This window comes from Taeniopygia guttata, chromosome 1A (genome assembly GCF_048771995.1).
Source record: "Taeniopygia guttata chromosome 1A, bTaeGut7.mat, whole genome shotgun sequence".
Taxonomy (NCBI): Eukaryota; Metazoa; Chordata; class Aves; order Passeriformes; family Estrildidae; genus Taeniopygia; species Taeniopygia guttata.
Window position 1 is genome coordinate 11,189,992 of NC_133025.1, and position 21,422 is coordinate 11,211,413.

Here is a 21,422-nt window from a genome sequence, read left to right on the forward strand (position 1 = left end):
AAAAGAGAATGATCCTAAAAAATATATATATTATTGAAATGAGGGATTACAAATAGAGTGTAAGATGGAAGCAGAAAACCTCCAACAATGCTGTTTTGCAGAGTATCCTGGGAAGGTTTTAACAATGAAGACTTAATCAGCTTGAAAATTAATTTATATGAAAAACCCAACCAAACTAAAAGAGTAGCAAAAAGCCCCCTTGAGCTTGTTCCAAATTGGAAATGTGTGTGCAAACACTTTTTTTTTTCTGCCAAATGCAGAATAGCCATGAAGGGAGAGGGATGAAGGGTGCCCTGAAGGATGTGCTGAGCAGGACCTCAGGACCTCCTGCCAAAACCATCCACCCCTCCTGCCCAGAGATCACTGCAACATCAGCTGGGTGTAGGCTCTGCATTAATACCTCTGATCCCTTGTTAGATTCTCTGCAAATCACTCAGTGTTTAAAGTAGTCTTTTTCTAGATGTGACGTGGATTTCTGTTAACTTAGCTCTACGAGCAGTACAGCCACAAGCAACTTCCTCATGTTCTCCTGCCCTTGAGGTCAGCCTGTTGGAGTGGGCTGATATACAATTCAGAGTTGTGCATCAGTAGGGGCCAATCTCTTATTACCCACCATCTCTGTGCTCTTATACTTAATCTTTTAAAAGAAAACTTTTTCTTTTTTTTGCCCTTCTGCTTTATTTCCCCTAAAGGCATAGGCTAATAGCAAACAGAAAACATCTACTTCAACTTCTGGCCTATGCAAGCTTTTGAAAATCTCATGAGCTTCACAGCTGTGGTATTTAGCTGCCTTTTATCTAATTCACTGTCATTTTGTGGTCTCTCGGTGACCATGACTGTTTGCAAATGTATTTTTCTCTTTTCTGTGGGGGTGGCAGATTCTTCACATGAAGAAGACCTGGATGCAAGTCATTCTCACACCAACAGGAACTTGGGGGTTGTGAGTTTAGGGTGGGAGTGGGGCTGAATATCAGCTCTGTAGAGATATCAGATGTTGTGGATCATAGAGAAAGGAAGCCCATTGATCTGAGCGCTGTTAAGTGACTGCTTGGATGTGTTCTTGAGATGCAGGAAGCCTATTGATCTCTGAACTCAACAGGTCAGCAATCCATTATTGTAGGTCAGAGGGACAGCCATCCTTTTAGATTTGTGATGCTTTCACCCAGTGCACTGGAGTGTTTTTTCACTGAATTTTTAAATGATTATTCCAGAGAATCATCTCTTTTCACTCTTTCGTGTTTGTGGCCATTGTTCCTTACTAGTTATGTTGGCAGATACATGTATGTATGTGTGTGTTTATATATATATATATATATATATAACCTATAGATATTTCATCTCCAGTAGAGTGAAGGTTGTTGCAAAAATCAATCAAAAACTTTCTAAATTAATAACTTATTTTGAAAAATATGAAACTAAAGGTGGAATTTATCTGACCAAATGTATTCAGCTAAAATAGGTCATCAAAGTGCTTTCATATTCTTACAGAATGTGAAAGGAACTTGAGCTAAATATATGTATCCTCAATAGAGATTTTTAGGATTGGTTTGCTTTGGGGTGTTTGGGAGGGAATACAATGTTCTCTAGATCTTGCTTTATTGGATTTATTGTGTAGAAGTGTGTGGTTTTATTTTTATATGTATGTATTTTAATTTGTAAATATATTTCTATATAAAATTCTGATGCAACTGTGTGTATTGTTAAGCTTAGACCTGAATAACACAAATAAGTATGAGCCTGTAGATAAATACAAGGGTAAAAGAACATGTTGACCCAACCACCAGCAGACCTGCTGCCCAGTTTCTGCATTTTAAATGTATAAGCTAAATAAATAAGCTAACATGATTGTGAAACATTTAAATTGAGTTATATGGAAAAAATAATTTCTTCTTTGAAAATGAGAACATTGCTAGCAGAAATTCAAGTTGCCATTATTAAATTAATGCAATTTTAGTGAATTAATTAAAGCAGAAAATTACTGGTTTGGAATTTTATCAAGCTATAGTTTTAGGTGCTATTATCCTAAACATGTGAATAACAAGCAGATACTTAAATGAAGCACATGCCAATAAATTAAGAGACTTTCACAAGCAGAACATTTTACAGTGACTAATTAAAAAAAACCCATATAATACAGTTAGGAAAATATAACCATGGAAGTTAAACCAACAAAACCCCTTGGTGTTTAATTAATATAGAATTTACTGGTGCCATCTACTGTTGGCAAAAGAGAGATGACAGAAAGATGTTTAAGGAGTAGTGAAAATGAGCATAAGAAAAGAGGGGTCGAATAATTCCACTCCTCAATATCAAACTGAATGAAAACATGATAGAAAGGTCAGATTAGTTTTTCATGCTTCTTAGTTTATACCAAGGGAAAAAAAAAATAGAAATAAGAGATATAATTGAAAATGTCAAACTTTTTTAATCCCTCAAACTCTGTGATTGTTCACTGAGGAGAGCCAGAACTGGATATGTGCAATCCAACTATTTTGGGATTGGAGTTTGCTTTGATAGCTTTATCCTGTTTTTCTTTAGCTTTTAAATCTAGTGGGGTCAGTTATTCAGCTTGTACAAACAGGTGTTGTTTAATTAATGTTAGTGTTGAAATGCCATGTTAAAATGTGACTGTAAGGAATGCTCTTCCCCCCCTCCCCCCCACCCCCCTTTCAGGAACAAATTTCCTTCTTTGGCTCCTAAGGAAGTAGATAAATGTTGGAGTAGTTTGAAAAATTTTAGCAAAAATAGCACAGAGATCAAAAGGATAACTGCAATAGAAATAATTAAATTTTTTCATAATAAAAACAACAGTAAAGGACAAGTCTCTCAACATAAGAAAACACGTTAGGAATTTAAGAAATTCAACTGCTTGTGCTTTCCAAGTGAGCTTGAAGTAGTGACAGAGGCAAGCACAGGATGTCTGCTTGTGTTCAGAAAACTTTGAGGGCTCTCCTGCTTTGAGAAAGCCTGCTCAGATTTAATGTCTCTCATTATAGGCTGGGTTGGGTGGGGTTTTTTTCCCTTTTAAAACTAAACCCTATTTTCATTGAAATCAACATGAAAGGTCTTGATTGCTTTAGCCAAGGTAGAGTTTAATCCAGAAGTGACCCTGAAATAGGAAACTTGTCCGTCTCCTGGGCAGAACCATGCTCTGGATTGTAAGCTGTTGTTCCCTTCCAGAGTACCTTTGGAACATGTGAGATGACTCTTAATGTGACTAAGATTTCATTTAAAGTTCAAGGTCAAGTAGGTGACCACTCTGTCAGTAGTCAGATTGAAATATTAATTTCGAGGTCAAATATTTTTCCTTCATGTTGCTAGGAGCTTGCCTGTAAAACTCAACAGGACTTTAAACACTGATGAAACAAATACCACGCAAACACATAGGTAATTCGTTGGATCTGTTTTAGGAAAACCTTAAAGACTTCATTTTTTTTTCAGGTGGGAAAAAGAAAACAAAAAGCCAAAATGTAAACTTGTGTAAACTTTTGTTGTCATAGTTCACATGTGACCCCAGCAAAGCAGAATCCCAAGTGTGAGCTGATGCTCAAGCTCCTTTGGAGACTCTGGGTGAGAATGAAGCAGCTCTGGGTGCTCATCTGGAAAGCCGTGCCAGGAGCTCAGAACCCCGGGGTGTTCCCTGCTCACTGGGCCTGAGGGAGGGTTTGAAATGCTCCAAACTGGCTCAAGGCACATGCAGTGAACATGGCTAGAAACTGTACAGATGAGCTGTGAGTGCCAGTGTCCTTCACTGGCTATAGAAGTGAATTATAAAAACTTCCCACAAAAGAGATTCAACACCAGTGTTTCAGACTCCAGAGCTGTGGAGTACCCTCTCAGAGTGAGGAGGCTCATTCTCCTGGTTCTCCAGCTATCTGCTGAAGATGGCTGTGGTGCAGCCTAGGGAAAGAGGTCAGGACAGAGACACCTGTCCTGACATCCCCAGATGGCTTATGCAGTTCATGTTATGGAGCCACTTGGTTGCCAACACTGCCACTTCCCTGGGCAGGGGGTAAATCCCTGCAGTGCCACTGGCCAAGTCTTGCTGGTGTTGTGTTGCCTCATTGCCCAGTGTCAAGGTGTTGGTTGGTGACACAGCAAGCTGAGCTTGCCTGCCAGAAGGAGCCTGGGTATGTGTGGATGCTGGTACACTTGCAATAACAACTTCCCAGTCATCTCACTTTTAATGTACACAGGGCTGAGTTGATCCTCTTCTGTCTGAAATGCCAGACAGAGGGGTTTGCCCACCTCCTTATGGTGGCACCAGATACATCACTGGAGGGAAGGATGGAGGAGATTTAGGCAGAAGGGTTCCTGCCCAAAGGGAGAGAAGGAAATAAGAGGCTTGAAAACACTTACAGACAAGGAAGTCCAACATCTTTATACATAGAAAACAGTGAGATTTGTGGTTCCTGTGATGCATCATGAATGATTTTTGCAACCTTCCTTCATTTCATGCAGAAACAAATTTCATAACATTGAGTGAATCAAACTGGAAGGTAGGAAGAGAAGGTAATGCCTTCTGTTCGAAAACGTTCAGTGCTGCTGTGGAGGACTGGTTTATAGCAATGCCGCTGAATGCCTATATTGTTTTAATTAATTTGTTTAAATGTGAATTTTTACAGAAAATAGAAGTTGGGATTGCAGTTACAGGCATGCTAAGCATTCAGAATTGAAAGAGAAGTTCAATGCTTTGCATTTATAAAGCCCAAGTAATATGAAGAGTTATATAAAATAACAGCTTGTATTCCTTGCTAACTGGGCACCAAATCACGTAATATGTGGTAATTTTTTTGTCTTGAAGTTCTTAATTTGAAAATTTCAGATAATATAATTCTCTCCCTGGAAGGAGTCTGATGAAAGTGAACTAATATTTCTGATGTTTGAGATCATATCAAGGAATACGAGAAAAATATCCACTACTAAACTAATTGCTTCTGTTTGCAGTGCATGTTTGAATGGGCCATGGTGAACTAAAGCATATGGTCACACAGTGAACACTGAGAAGAAAGTCAGGTTTTACGTATCTGTTCATTGAATGAACTTTGCCATCCATCTTTTACATTAAAATGGGCAAAGGTCTTGCAGAAGAGTTTGGATAAGATCATGCAAAAAAGAATTGCATCATATTGCAGACACATGGAAGGCTATCCCTTAAGTATGGCGTTTTGTAAGTTTTTTAAAAAATTCTTTAAGATATAGCTGAATTTGCTGTATTTTTTTAATACAGCCCCTACCCATTTTGTTTGTATATGTTCTATGTTTCAGCTCCTTTGCAAACACTATTTTGTTTGCTGATTCCAGTGACTCAATACGTATCAATGTATATGGACTGAAATTGCACCTTAAAATGGCTCAAGGCAAACCTAGGGAAAAAAAAATTTAAATCTTACAGTAAATAGTTTTCCTTGCCCAGATAATTGATGATCAGATGTATTTTAAATCTGTGCCAGAAGTACAAATCACCACATAGCTGTCTCTCTAATGTGAAATTGCTCAGCCCATCCAAGGTCTCCACTACTTAACATATTGAGTATTAAATACGTTTTCACCTGTGTATAAAACATAAATAACAGCATTGTCCCTTCTTGCTGCTTTTCAAGGTTGATTAACTCCCCTCTAGGACTTTGGTAATACAGATAAAATAACTAGATTAATCTTTTTCCTGTGCATGCTTTAGTTGTAGTATATGTTGAAACAAAAGCTTCCCTATGTTGTACATGTATGGCTTTTGTTTGAATGTTGCTAGCATTAGCTATTGTTCAATTTTTGTTAGTGATAGATTAATGCTGCAGCACTGCTGTGAAGCTGTGGTGGTGCAAAGGCACAGCACTGATCTGTGTGTATGGTTAGACTGACTTCCTCTTTGGTTGCTTTTTTGGTGTGTATGTGTTTATTTGTGGTTTGGGGGGGTTTTCTTTGATTAGGATTTTTTTCTATTCTGGGCTGCGTTTTGTTTTATTTTGGCTTTTTGTGTTAATGCTTTAGGATTAGTCAATCTATTGTCTGCTGCAGAAGTACTTGTTTGTCCTTGGGGAGATGAGAGGTATTTTCAGAAGCATATTGTACAGACTCTGAATAAATGATTTGTACCAGAATCTTCCCTTTGAAGTAGATGGCTCCCAGCCTTGATTGAAGTGAAAAGTGTTTCCTACCGTATGACTCAATGATTTGATAGCATCTCTAAACCTGGATGGGTCAGGGGGAGAAGTCTGTGTGAAGGTTAAAACTGGGCATGAATCCAGGTTAAAGTCTTCAGCAGATTAAATGCCCTTAAATGAGCAGGGGGACTGCAGGTGCACTGGCCTAACAGCACTGCTTTGTCCCTAGGCAAAGTTCTTAAAAAACATTTTGAATTGTTCAGTGGTTTAGTATTTAATCACTCCTTGCTGGTAATGAAAAGTCTCAGATGTAATATATTACCAGACTTTCCTTTTGAGATGTTTCCATACAAACTTTATAATGATGTGTGATTACTACAGAAGGGTAGATTTTGAAACTTAAGTCATTTTTACCCTAATTATGTCAAAGGTACTTTGCCAACAGGTACTCTAACCAAGTATGGGTTTGCATCAGTTTGGGAATCTAAATAATAGCTTTAGTATATTATAACACTGGTAGAAATCTATTCTAGATCTTGCTCATCTAAATATCAATAAATTTTTATCCCTTTTCTTCCTGTCCAGAGAAGATTCCTTAGCTGTTCTGGTGACTGCATCTGGCAACACATTTAAATAGAAATAATTTTGCTCAAGTGTGAGAAACTCTGAAAACTGCCAATTTTAAATTATTATAGTAGATATGCATATTTAAAACTCTGGAATTCATATAGCAGCAGCCAAAGTTAGTGCATGTGTTTTTTTTAATGTAGCTTTCTCAAATTATTTCTATTCTGGTCTAACTTGAGTGAAATAATTTAAAATCAAAATATCTAGATTTCATTTTATTGTATTCAGTATGGTTTTTAAGGCTTTGCATTTGAGTTTCACATCCCATCAGAAGATAAACTCAATAACACTTCTGGCATCTGGTTCAGGGAGTCTTTTGTTGCAGAATGCTTCCTTGCTTTTTGTTAAGCAGTTTTTCTTTCTCAATCAATAGAAATTTGTTTGGGTGGGGGAGGAAAAGATCAATTTAAGCTTTACAATATGTTGTTGTTGTTTTTAGTTCAAAGCAGTGATTTTAGACACTGTGGTACCCAGACCCCTGGTGAACATGCTGTTCTTGCAGTGACCACTTTCTGGTGACTTGGCTGTCAGTGTATTTTCCTACAGCAAGGTGAGGAGATTTGTCAGATTTGGCAATATTTAGCATCACTGACGGCTTAGGAGAAAGCTCAAGGTCAAACTGTTTCCTTGCACAATTTCATTTTTCCTCTTCTAGGGATATGATCCTCACAGAAAGGGGTTGATACTTTCCTGGAGTTAAATGGGGAGGGATAGAATTTTGCATTTTTTTAGAACAATTAGAAGGTTTTAGTCTCTGAAAGTCCCATTCTGCAGCTTTCATGAGCACTGACTTTTCACTGGAAAAAAAAATGGGGAAGGGAAAGAGAGAGAGAAAAAGCAGAGAAGGCTGCAGGACACTTGATTTATGAGAACTTGAGCTAAAATCTCAAACATATGCAAAGAGAAAATGTGCTTAGTGGACTTGGTATTTTTTAAGTGTTTGTTTTCCTCAGAAGACCAGCCTGCCACTGGGTTGTTTTAGCAGTGTCCAGTCAGCAGAGTCCCAGCCATGAAACAGCAGTGACCTTGCCAGTGCAGGGATATTTCTTTAGCAGTGTTTAAGCACTGTGCAGATCTTTCCCTCTCTGTGATCGTGCTCAGGTTAGTGATTTTATATTACTCTTTTTCTTTTGAGAGCTTAATGTTGCATTTTTAAAAGGCAAAATGTAAATGAAGAAAGTAGATTGAAGAGATATTTTGGACTCTTCAATTCAAAAATATTACTTTAAATGGAAAGACTGAAATCAAGCATGTTAATCTTTTCTTAGAGTCAAGGTTTCCTCACTCTTCACTGCCAGAATAATAGCAGAGCTGTTCCCACCATTGCTGTCTGCATGGTGTGTAAAGAAAGCAGGTGATATTGCAAGTAATTCTGTTGGTTTAGAAAATTATTTATTGAGATGTAATTAAAAAATCTTTAGGATAAAGAACAGGTAAAACCTATTATTCTGTGATAATAACTACCCTCCTAAAAATCATCTGTTTCTGGAGTCATCTTGGTTAAGAGTCTTGGCAGTTTCTGCCTTGCTCATGAGTTCTTATGAGTGGTCTGTTTACTAAAAGGCTAATTTTTTATGAGTGGTCTGTTTAATACAAGGCTAGTTTTCTTAAAGTATTGATGAAAAACTATCAATCACTGGTTTTGTTTTTTTCTTTTTTTGAAGTAGAATACTGTAATAAAACAGTAAAATACAGTCAACATGGTGGTTGCTTATTGGTAAGATGACTAAAGGAAGGGTCAAATAATCAATTAGAGCATCTTATGACATATAACTCTTAAATTTAGCTCTTGGTTTGGAGCATTCTCACTTGTTGGCAAACAGAAGCATTTGGAAGCAGATCAGGACACTGCGCCTCTGCTCTTTTTGACTGTTAGGAAGCTGTTTCCAATTCTTTTTTTCAAAGAGAAGAGGAATCAGATGGGCTCAGTTTTATATGTGAACTGGTTGTTCTGGGCTCCCACATTCAAACATGATGTCCTTCAGGTGTGGATTACTACATGTGCCCAAAATTTACTGCCAGGGTCTCCTGGGGCAGTGGTCAGGGAGCTGTGGGTGGGGAACAGGATCAGACCTAGAGACAGGAGCAGCAATCAGACCCAGCCAAGAGTGGATGAGCAAGGCTGTGGGGACAGGAGTGTCTGGCTTGGTGGGGTGGGATTTGCAAGCTGCCATCTGAAGTCCTGCCATTGGTATGCCAGTGAAAATGTAGCATAATGGGCAGTATTAACTCTGGCAAACTCGGAGCCATTAGCTGACATGGTGCACCACAAAAGCTTAAGATGAGTTTTAGGAACTGAGGCCAACTCCATACAACGCCATTTCACCTGTTATGGAAATTATTGATGGTAAATGTCCCCACTGGCTCACATATGTGCAGTCTTGTAACAGTTTTCTCTGAAGCACTTCAGGGATGTCACGGAGAAGGGATGGCTTTGGGGGATACCTGGGTGAGAGATGCTTGGCTGTATCCCTTCAGTAGCTCTGGCAGTGACTGTGCTGAATGTGGGCTCGAAATTTCCTTTTTGCTGCTCAAGGAACAAAGCTCACAGTTGGGTTCCAGCTGTGCTGAGTTGGAGAGAAGAGGCTTATGTGCTCTTGCTCTCTCAGTAGAGCTGAGTGCTAAGTCTATTCACTTCGATTTGTATTGAAAGTTGAAGAATGTATTACAGTGCCTTTTCAGGTTTGAATGTTTATTTCAGAAGCTTTTTTACAAGCTTCTTATAATCTCTGCTGGCTCCTTAAACTGTGTATTTATCTAAATAGAATCATTTTAGTCTCTGTACATCATTGATTTCTAAATATAGAAACACTTGACTAAAACAACAGGGGGGAAAAAAACCTCTTATTTAGTCATTTAGAATTTGTACCTTCCTATCTTGAGCTACAGTTTCTTCTGAAAGCTAAGATATATAATTAAGTGTTCTGTATTGTCTTACTGAGCTCTGTGATTCATGGCAGAGTCTTAGAGAGCTTGCTTTGGGAAAACCTGGGGTTAGTCTCTTCCTTAATATTGCTGTGCTTGTGTCTTGTCCAGCAGTTCTTGCACAGCAGAGGCCATCAGACACAGTCTGTGCTTCTTCCTGTGCAACAGGACAACAAACCAACAGTGTCTGAAAGTTGACTGGACTACAAGGCAGAAACTGGCTGGAAGAATTTCATCTGGAATGAAAATCTGTGCTCTGAAGAGCAGTGGCATCCCAGTGTGCTTGATCAAATTTGCTTTGTGTCTCTCAAGTTGTCTAACAAAGAAAACAGTCCATAAGTTACATTATTGCAGAAATAAGAGTAGTGGAAATAAATTGAATAGATAAATAGTTATCTAGTCTAATGGTTCTAATATAAGAACATTGACAGTTGCTTTAAAAATATACAAAACTCACTTTTCTAGTTCTAAGTGTATTACAAATGTACATTGTCATTAGTTTGAGCTGCAAAGAGAATAACATTGTTATGCTGTTATTGAAATCCTTCTCATCACTGGACAGATCATCTTCATGCTGTGTTCTCCAAACTATTCTAAATATACCGCAATGTCTCTTTATTTATTCCTTCATCTCATCTTAGCCCCAAGCTGTGGAATGGTAAAGTTTGGCTATGGATTTATTGCTGAATGCCTCCTTGCTGGCATGCTGAACTCATGGGCATGATTCCCTTTTGAATCCCACTGGGAACAGAGTTCAAGAACTAAAATTTTTATTTAGGTTTGCCTAAAATACCCTAATCACAGAGTGGTCATCGATCACAGGTTTGGCTGTGTGCAGTCCCTCCCACTGGTAGCTCTGACAGGGTCTGTCCTGCTGGCTGTGAATGCATGTGCTCTTGTGCTTTTTCAAGATCTTTCCATTAATTTCCCTATCCTCATCGGAAACCATATCAGTTTATAAAGACGCAAGATCCTTTCCAAACCAAACAATTCTAGGATTCTTTGAAATTAGGTGAGGGCAAAGGTAGAAAGTCACATTCACCTGCCTGCTCTGCTCAGTCTGCTTTTTGTTCAAGGACATTTTGCCTCTGCAGAATCCCTATCAGCCCTGAGGGCAGGGATGTTTTGTATCACTGAGACCATGATCTGCTTCATTGCTTTGAGCAGATGCTTGCAGAGCTGTGTAACGTGGGAGTTATGGGCAGTATGTTTTCCAGAGGAGTGTATCATTTGATACAAGGCAAATGACTGAAAGTCTTTGGTTCTGGTGTTAGGATGAGCATTTAACCACAATAGCAGTGGATGGATCTTAGTTTGTGCAGTTAACTCTCTTCTGGTTTTTCATCACTGTGGTTTGTCAACCTCATTGTTGTAACACATGGCAGTCCTTGGGAAAGAGAGAAGCTTGGGAAAGGTAATTTGTTATTCCAACTTAATTTTTATGAGTTGGTAGATAAAATTGCATCACTCTTCTTAGCTATTTTTGTTTTGGCTCTGTAAATATCATAGGTACAAGATGTCTTAAAAAAACAGCATATCAATATAATAGTGACAGGTAGTAGTATGGTGTTTCTGTCTTTCACCTCACAGAAGCAGGGACCGAAATTAAAAAGCATTTATGGTGCTCCAAAAACCCTCATATGTGTTTTGTGCATTGGCTCCTCATATTAGCTGATGGGAGACTTAGGTTTTGGGTTGGTTTTTTTCAAGTTACTTTTCTTCGTGCATATTTGCTAAGAGCACTGTCATCACAGGAAGTTGTGCATGTTCATTTATAAGGGTTAAATTCGTGTGGGTCAGGAGTTCCCTCAGCTGCAACCTGTATAGAAATACAGAGTGTGCTAAGAAGTACACTTCTTTCACACCGTTGTTTCTATATCCAGTTTTGGTGCCTGTTGGAGGCAGGATCTCAGATGATGTGGATCTCTATAAGAATATCTATACTGAACCAGAATCCCTTTTATCCTATATTCTTGTGATATTCAGGATGGAGGTGTATGACAGGCAAAATCTCAACTCTGAATATGTTAGCAAAATTTTCTATAAAATCATCTCATGATGAAGCAGATATTCTGTCCTATGATATCTGAATCCATTAAAGATGAATAGTACAGCTTTTGTCAAACATTAGAGGGTGTTCAAGTAATATAAAAGCAGGGGACCTTTTGGCCTCAGTCATTGGAGAGATAATTACTGTAATTGTACTACACTGCTTCTTTTCATCACAGTTTGATGCATATGCTGTATATTTTACTTAATATTTGTATAAAACCTGTAATCTTAAATAACACATGCTGTTCTTGGGTGCATGAAGGTCTATGGTCTGTTTAAAAGGAAAAAATGGATATACTTCGTGGTTGGAGAGATGCAGTGTGAACAATGAAACAGCCAGAAAGATGGATCGGAGCTACCAATCATTACCATTAGGGAAGTGTTGATGGAAGCTCTCAGTGCTTTGTAAAAACCAGATGGGACAGCTTCAAAAGTTCTAACACTCTGGCTAACAATTTAGATTAGTCACCCAAGTCTAGATCTTCCTTTTCCCTGCCTGGATGCTGACAGCACTGTTTTCAAATGTAGGAGAGCGAGCCAGAAGGAAAAGCAGATACCTACTTCAGTAGCTTTTCATAGCATACAGAGTAGCTTTGGGCCAGAAGAGAAAGGACTTGAATTGGTAGCTGTTGGCCCAAGTGTTAAAGCTTCAGGTGTGGAAGGTTCCCTGCTTCTTTTCCCTTAAGAAACTCACTCTGCCAGTAGGCAGTGAAGAGCCACCTGTGTCCTGACAGCTGTCCTGGAAGTCATTCACCAGGCTGAGGAACTCAACTTTCTGGACTCAAGCTTGAGCATGCAGTTATGGAGCTTAGTGCTGCCTTCCTTTTCCATGGCAGCCTTGTCAGGAGATCAGTCCTGGTATCTTACTCCTTCAGGGACAAAGCTGGTCAGAGGGTTTGGGTCTTGATTTTATTATATTTCCTGACCTTCGAGTGCATCAAGCATTGTTTGAACGAAAATGAATTCCTTGAAAATTCTGCATTCACTTTTGCTCACCTTTCCACAAGAGAATCACAAGAACAGATTCCCCAAAGTATCTAAACAGGTGCTCTAAAAGTTAATCAGTTGGCACCATTTTTTCTTACATTTTGCAATCTAGTAGGGAGGGCTAATCTTCTGGCCTTCAGTTCCCTTTCTGCCCTCTTGATGGAATAGAAAGAATAAGACACAGATCTATGCTGATTTGCCAAGAGATTTTTGGATTTTTTTTTTGGTTGATTTTTTTTTCCCTTTTACAGGGAAAAAAAGCCACCTATCTGAACTGGGGGATTAAGTGGAAACATTGGTGTATAATTAATGGAATTTCAAGGAATGTGAATGTATAAAAAGGACTATGTGTGTAGCTGCCCCAGAAAAGAGATAGCCACTCCTGTGTTTAATGCTGCTTGGGAAAATGGAACTAAAGGGAGAAGACTTTCTTCCTCTTGTAGAAATCCCAACTAATATCTGGGTGTTTTCACAAAGCAGAGGTACCACTGTGAGTTTCTGTGCCCTTGTGTCTGCAGTTGCAGATTACAATGTTTTATTCCTGCTTCAGATGATAGTGTTTTATTCCTGCTTCTTCCTGTGACTAAAGGAGAAAAACCCTAATACAGAGAAAGAGTTTCCCTCTTGCTAACAACACATGTATTAGTCTGTCCTGCCTGCTTCAACCCCCCATAGACAAAATCTTTCCTATATTTTGTGAGGCTATGGAATTTATCATTCCTAGTAATGGTCTGATTAACATGACTGTCTGAAAAGGGTTTGTCCCTTTGTTTTTAACTTGGAGATGTTTGTCCTTTCTCTTGTTAACCCTTTCCAGACTGCAAATCAAAGATGTAACTTCAGCTTCCATGACTGTACATGAAAAAAAGCTTCAAAACCTAATTTTTGTTACTTAGTACCAAGGCAGATAAAAGCTTAAAAGATCATGTAACCCTGTGCCCTTGCTTTCACTAGTGATCTAACAGTGGTGCTCAGGTATGATTTTTTCTCTTTTTAAATTAAAAAACAAAAAAACCCCAAACACTTTATTAGGAGGGAGGCATAGCTGCGTCAGCATGTTTCACACCATCCTCTGCATCCCCTCTTCCAGAGGTTTATCTGTGAAACTGATACACGGGCACTGAACAGATGCCTTGGAAAATCCCAGCTCTCAGTGCCAGAGCAGAAAATTGTGCTCAAAGCTTGAGACTAACCAGAATCCATCATAATTTTTGTGAGCTTTTAAATTTCTGTTTTTCTTTTCTGTCAGAATCCACAGAAAAGACTAAGTGTTGAGTGGTAAGTCTGAGGCAGTCCCCCAAGCAAAATAAGAGGGAGTATCACATTGCAAGTGGTTTCTGGAAAAGCTCCAGACCTTAGAACAAGCTGTATGGATCCTAAGCCACCATTCCTGGACTTGGTCCTTGCAATTAGCAAGGAACTTTCAGTCTGGGAAATGACAGCCAGCTATAGCTTCAGACAAAAGGAGAAAAATGGGCATAGTCCAGAGGGTGAAACTAGTGGAGCTGTAAAAGAATCTTGCCCCAAAGATGTCTTTGTAGTAGAAACCATGAAACATGGCTGTTGGATCCTAATCTTACAGGATCTTTGGATAAAGCCATGAGAAGCAATTTATAGATTCCCTCTGTAAATACCTCCAAAGCAGGTGCTGTTGTTAGATCCCCATTCATTGTCCACATCTCCTGCAGTACACAATTGATTTTATTAATTTAGAGCATTGGCCTTTCTTTGCTAAATATTGATATGTTTTATTTTATCTGAAAAATATTTCTAAATATTGAAAAGTCTCCCGGGTTTCAGAAAGATTAAAATCAGTGTTTAGAAAAACAGAAGATGGAAATGCATTCTGCTGATCATTTCCTCCAGAGACAGCAAAAAAAAACTATATATGCTCTTTTATGCAGTATCACGATTTGTGATTAAACCCAGACCTGGTGTAGTAAGTGCTATACTAGGAAGCCTGGGTGGAATATGCAGCTTCATTTAGTAGAAACTGATTTCAGAAGGATGCTAGTTGATCTTGAAAAGATAGTCATTAAAGATATGTCTGTGTGAGGTGAAAAAACCCTATAGCTGCTAGGGAAATAATCTGGGAACCATGATTTCATTTGCAAGTGTGCTTCAGTGACTTGGTGTTCATGTTAATCCTCTTAATTTCTCCATACTGCATCATATCACCCTACTGGCAGAAATCAAGATCCTAAATTTCATTAATTTCTGAGGGATTCACCTGTTTAGCTGGTGAATGATCCTTAACCATGTGTTATCAGGAATAGTAAAGTGAAATAGTTTGGGAACTGGCTAGCTAATAGAGAAGGTGTAATATCCCCTGAATCTCAAAGGACCATTGTCATCTCTCATGAATAACTGCTTTGTTCCTGCTAGGACAGCCAGTGTGTGTGGCAGACTTTGTGTGAAGAAATTGGAAGATATATAATAGTGCCTTACAGCTGAAAAAATCAGCATCTTTTGTGGACTAGACAGCAGTACCAAGGAGAAAACTCGCCCCAAGGTTTACAGGGTCAATAGTGTAGAGAAAAACCTGTCCCTAGAATATCCTTTTTCCCTAGAATATCCTTTTTCTTTGTATATATTTTTCCCTTCTTTTTTTTTTTTTTTTTTTTTTCTTTTTTTTTTTTTTTTTGACTTGATACCAGCTATGAAACACCTTGTAGTCTCTTCAAGCATCAGGACTTGTCTGAGCAGGTGATAAATGATGTCTCTCAGATTGGAAAGGTTGCTGCTATATATCTTCACAGAGCTCTTCAGAGCCAGATAAAATATGTGAAGGAAGCAACAGAAGAAATATTCAAGCCTTTTTGCCAAGAAGGCTTGGTAATTCTGATTAGCATGAGAGGAGGATTTTAAACATAGTTCTTTATTCATTAGGATGTTTCAAGTTATCAAATCTAGCTCTCAGGTCATAGCAACTCAGATAGATACCAGCATGAAAGGATGGTCATTTCCCTGAACTTCCTAACAAAGCTAGAAAACCTGGCTAATTCTTCTGTTGAAGTCAAAGCATGACTGTGAATTTGTCTCTAGTATCTTAGTGCTTGCATGTTTTGGTTCTATTGCTGCCTTTGGTGCATTTTTCTTTCATTCATTAAAATGATCATTTTAAGTAGGTCTGTGTTTAGCCTATAAGGGAAGAGAATCTGCCTAAAAGGTTAATACATCCCTATGGAAACCATTCTGGCAATGTTAGCTATAGGGATATACAGATGAAGCATACACTCTTTGGTCCTAAACTAAAGCATTGATTATTTTGGTAGTTTTTTGAGTTGGAAACTTCCTAGGATGAGACCCATAATGATACTTCTACTTTGGAAAAGTGTTCCTAAGAGCCATAACCAAAAATTATGTGATCAATAAATGTGATAAATATTTATTTTCTCTTTCAGGCATAAACATTTAGAATATTAGTACTGTCAACTTTTACAATGAAGGTGAGGAAATTGTATGTCCTCTAATGAGATCTGCTTGTTAAAATGTTGTGGTGTACTGAAAACATTAACATGGGCTTTTGCCAAGTAATTTGAAATGGTCACTTGGTGGCAGATTTGAGCAGGTGTCTTTTCAGCGGTAGGAATTAAGTAAAAACATGTAATTTTTAATTCTGAGCTGTCCATATTTAAAGAGTAATAACATTTTATACACTGGAATTGATAATGCAGCAAAAATCCTCTTTTGATAATTCTCACAGAATCATTATAATAAAGAATAGGCAAATTTCCCTCTCTTTCTCCCTCTGCTTTTCCCTTTCCTTTTCCTTCTCTGATAAGCAAGATGTATATGCTTGGTCATCACAGAATATTTTCCAGGTTTAGAAATGTAATTTTCTATCAGAAGTTTTCATTATATTGAATTGGAGAGCTGGCATGCCTGTGATCTGTGATGAAACACTAAGGAAAACCACCAGGTAGGCATAACTCCTCTGTAACTGAGGAAAGCAGAGTGAAATAATGGTTATAGAAGTTGTACCAGCAGATTAATTTCCAGGGGTTCTTATTATTATCAGAAGAATGTGACAGTTATTGTTATAATGGAAAGCTGCCATCCATTTTAATGGATCTGCACACATTATTAAAGACCATGGGAAGAAAAGCAAGTAGTTTACAGTTGGGGTAGGGTAGATGTTTTATTTTGTGAAGCTTTGACTGCTGACAAAGACTTCCAAGCAGAAGGAATGTGGTACTGTGGATTTGCCAACAGTATTAGCACAAGAAAAAATGTTGTTTTCTCAGAGAAAAAACCTTCAGAGGTTTTCTGGCAATTTGGCCCCTTTTTGGTGCTAAAATGTTAATGAGCATTAGTGGCTCATTTCCATTCACCTCCCCTGGGGAAATGAGACTTTTGCAGTCTAGCATCTCTGAATGCAGCTAGGGGGATGCAGGTGATAGTTTCAAAATCAATTGTCCAATTTAAGCCAAGTTTGAGAGAAAAAATGAAATTCCAGTGATTATGGTACTGAAGGCTTTGAAAAAGGGAGAGTCAGATGTAATTCAGTTTGAGCACAGGACTGAACCTGGAGAATTCACATGGGAAAGAGCTGGTGGAAAGGCCCAAGCTGGATTTATGCATTTACCAATATTTTCTTTTTCTGCTTCTTGTAAATAAAAGGTTGTCAAATAAAGATTAGAACAACCTCATCAGCTTCTGTTTTGTTCCTGTGTCTGATGTAATTCTAGGAGGATTCACACTGGCACAGGGAGCCAGTAATAGAGCTGTGTGCAGCATCATGTTCTGCTTAGTTTCTTTCAGAACATAACTTTGTTTCTAACATTGCTTCTGATGTTTGTAAATATTACTCCTATTGTTTGTGGACTTTCTGAGAAAAAAAAAATAGAGGCTTATTTTTCAAAATGCTTATTTGACGTAAGGCTCATGTGATAAATTCAAGCCAAGAAACACCTTTTATATTTATATATACCTTTATATTTACCCTAAAAGTTTTTAAAAAGGTGTGTCCTTTTTAAAAAGGTATTTTGGGAATCTTGTTCCAGCCTGAGAGTATGTTGATTCCACAGTATGCATTGCCTTATCTTCCATGCTTCTCAGTTTCTGCAGCAGGGAAGACAGGCAAATTCCAGGAAAGTCACACCTGAGGAACACTCAAGGATTTCACAGTTTTGACACAGTTGATGAGTGCTGTCCTTTCAGTTACCTTCATCAGAAGAAAGATGCTCTCTTTGCCAGTATTTGTCTCAATTCAAATGTCTTTTATAGAGGTTTACAGATGAATGAAGCCATTTCTTTTTCTTCTTCCAACTACTCCCATATTCACATCTGTACCTCCCTTAATTGCATTGGACGCAGAAATCTCTCTTAATAGAATGAGCACCACATTTTTCAGTGTCACTGCATCCCATCCATCAAGAAATTTACCCGTCATCTAATTGTATTAACCTTGAGTGATTTCACTAGGTCAGCAGAACACGGAAAGGAAAAGGCTTTACCAGTTCTGTCTCTATACTTTAAATGTAGAAACTGATTGCATATATAGGCAAATAAGCACAGAGCTTATCATATGGGAAATCAGTCATTAGACTGTTACCCCATTGCAGTGGGCAACAAAAAAACTCACATATCCTTCTGGGGCTCCTTTTGATCTCTTCCTAGAACATACTTTCAGAAGCCATCTCAGTATTTGTTCTAATCATACTGAAGATATTAATCAAGGAAACTTACATATTTCCTTGATAAAATCCAAGGTTAGTTAAGTCGTTGTAGAAAACAGCAGAGTCCCCACTATCTTCTCTTTCACTATGAGCTCCAGGATCACTTAAGAAATTTAGAATAAAAGGTCGTGAAAGTTTTCCGACCGAAGATGATTCAGTGACATTTCCTTGTATAAAAGACAGGAATGTATTATTTGGGCACAGATTTGGAGGAAAAAATACAAGATTAGTAAGAATTTTTTGGGGGGGCAGGGATTGGTAGTGTGTTTTTTGTGGTTCCAGAAATATGTTGCCTTATGAAATAGGTCATCCCAGTCTGCTTTTGATACAAAATAATCATTGAAAAGAATTCTATTCCTTTGTGAAAACATGCCCTAGATTTTGCTGAACACTTTGTATTTTTTGAAGAGTCTGTTTTAAAAAACCCAGACAAACCATTAGCAGGACTTACAGAGCTTTAGAATCTCTATTTAAAGACTTTAGTTCTTAATTTGACCCGGCTTTGATGTAATTATGTCTAGAAAGATGTTACATACTAAGTCCCTAGCTTCATTGAACATGAGCAACAGTTTCCCCTGTTCCAATTACAGCAAACAGGTCTAATTTGGTGGCAGTTTGCAAATCCATCAAGAGTGGTGCAAGATGTGGTTATCCCACAATACTGCAGCATACAGAAGGAAGCAAATGAAAAATTCCTTTCACATACACATAGGTCACTGCTCAGGACCATTTAATCCTGAGGTGATAGCAGGAAAATGTTTTGCTGTCTGCTATGCTATAATTTCTGCTGCTTGTTAAATATATAGAGGACAAGAGTAATGCTAGAAATTCAGGTTTGTTGTAAGTGCTTTTAAGTAATCTGTAACAGTAATTGTGTTTATTCTAGACATTATAAATGGTTATCATAAGGCATTTTGCAATGTAACTCTGTATCTTCTACCTTTGTCTTTGCTGGAGAAGATGAGCTTTACACAAAATGTCTTTCATTTCTTATTTGCAGCTAGTGTTAAGAAAGTAGAAACTGGTATTTGCCTTTTGAATAAAGGCATTGAAATGAATAAATAATTGAATTTAAAATGGAGAATCATCTAGGCATAAAATTTGTTTACAAATTTGTCTTTACAGTGCCACTGTATGTATGTATTCCTTTTCTGCATGGTAGTTGATTAATCTGTTTTGACAGCAACTTAATTTTATTAGCTAAGATATAGAGCTGAGCATCTATTAGTTACTATTTCTTGTGAGGTACTTGCCTGGGGCTAGCTTCTTATTTAAATGAAGAACCTTCTAAAACACATCAGCTAAGTCAATGTACCTGGGTGTGTTTGAAATGTTACGCATGTCTCTGATGCTAATCAGAGAACAGCATAAAAATGAGACTGAAAATCATTGTGTGAAAACCAGTTTTAAGATGGGGTTTGTCTCTTCTTTTGAAAATAAACTAATTAGTACTTGTTTCTTCCTCCTTTTACTTTTATTATATGTTTTCTTCTAGGATGCTCTTTTTTTTAGCTATCCCATATGCATTAAAAAATTTTACTATTTTTAATGTACAATGATTTTAAAAGTGGCAACATTTATGCTATTCTGGCTGATCAAAGATGGACTGTTGAGGAATCCTAGCATTTGAAAGAAATAGATACCAGCAGCTTCTCCTATCCACATTTTTATCCTGAGTAGGGAAATTAAGTGTAAAGGCTGAAGTAGTGGTGAGGGGTGTAAGTGTAACATGAGTGAATGGTGCAGCACCCAACGGCCAGCACAGTGTCACATTCACTGCACCCACGGTGTCACACTCATGGTGTCACACTCATGGTGTCACACTCATGGTGTCACACTCATTGCACCCAAGGGACAGCACAGTGTCACACTCATTGCACCCACAGCTGCCTCTTGCACACAGCCAGGGCCACCCAAGCTTCTCTCAGGAACAATCTGTGCAGGTACAACTACGGCTGCTTAAATAAGAAGAGCTGCTCCATGTGCCAGGGAGAGATTAAATTATTTTGTATACAGGTGATGTTATAGTCTGCTGCTGTTGAAGGCAGTTTTAATATATTTTTGGTGCCCAAATGAAGCCAGAAATGTGTTGATCCCATTCTGGGGAAAAAACGCCCACAAGCAAACCAATCATCCAAACAACACCCAAAAAACCCAAAACAAACAAACAAAAAACCAAAGAGAAAAATCTCAAAAAAGGGACAATGCTTTTTGCGTATCTACTGTATTAAATTCTCAGGTAACTGTGATGACTGTGAGAGAAGAAAACATCTGGTGGGTCAAGGAATAATATTAAACATTTGAGTAGGGAGAAAGAAGTGTGATGCCTCTGAATTCCATTTTTATGAAGGATTAGTCACCAAAATATTTGGAGAAAGAAACAGCTCTTTGATGAAACATGAGTTGTATTTGGGGCTAGATAAAAATAAAAAAAAATGTCTGCAGTGGAAAGATGGAATGGGTGAGGGGAAATACCTTCTGATCGTAGCTTACTTGCTAGAAGTAAAAATATAACAATTTCTTAAGATAAGTCCTTGGAAGCTGACCTCTAATCCTGCTTCTGACCTTTCTTTTTTATCTTTATTTTCTAACAGATAAGCATTAAAGAGCCATCTTATTTCCTACTGAAATATTTTATTTCCTTTCAATTTGCTTTCAGTCTTAAAATGACTATTCCTCATCCTGAACTTGTGGCATTTAAATGAAATGGAACAAAATGTGCACATTATGTGAACAGAAGCCACAAGAAAGGACAGCCATAAGGAGAAGCACATTCGTGTAAAATTGTTTGAGCTGTGATTTTTTTTGCACTGCATAACCAAATGCAAATATTGCATTGAACGAAAAATGCTAAAGGGAGCCACAGAGAGTGGAGAATAACTGAAAGAAAAGAAAGGGCACACGAGGTAAAAACCAAACAAAATTAAAAAGTTGGATAGTGGCAGGGCATATGTGACACCAATGATACAAAAATACAGAATGGAGCAGAATGTGCAGAAGAGGACAAGAAAAGTGAAAGTAATAGAGATTAAAGGGAACAAAAGAAAAA

At 38.0% G+C, this 21,422-nt stretch overlaps 1 protein-coding gene across 11 annotated transcripts in view; it reads left to right on the plus strand.

Annotated features, from left to right (window-relative positions):
- The window catches only part of MAGI2 (membrane associated guanylate kinase, WW and PDZ domain containing 2), a 694,323-nt gene that overhangs the window by 100,152 nt on the left and 572,749 nt on the right, over positions 1-21,422 (plus strand). The window contains exon 1 of one of the 11 annotated variants that reach the window (XM_072919281.1): positions 7,824-7,829. The exons of the other annotated variants lie outside the window; for them this stretch is intronic. The gene's annotated coding sequence lies outside the window, so the exon portion shown is untranslated. Of the gene's footprint in view, positions 1-7,823; positions 7,830-21,422 lie in introns of those variants that run through there. 11 annotated transcript variants of the gene reach the window in all.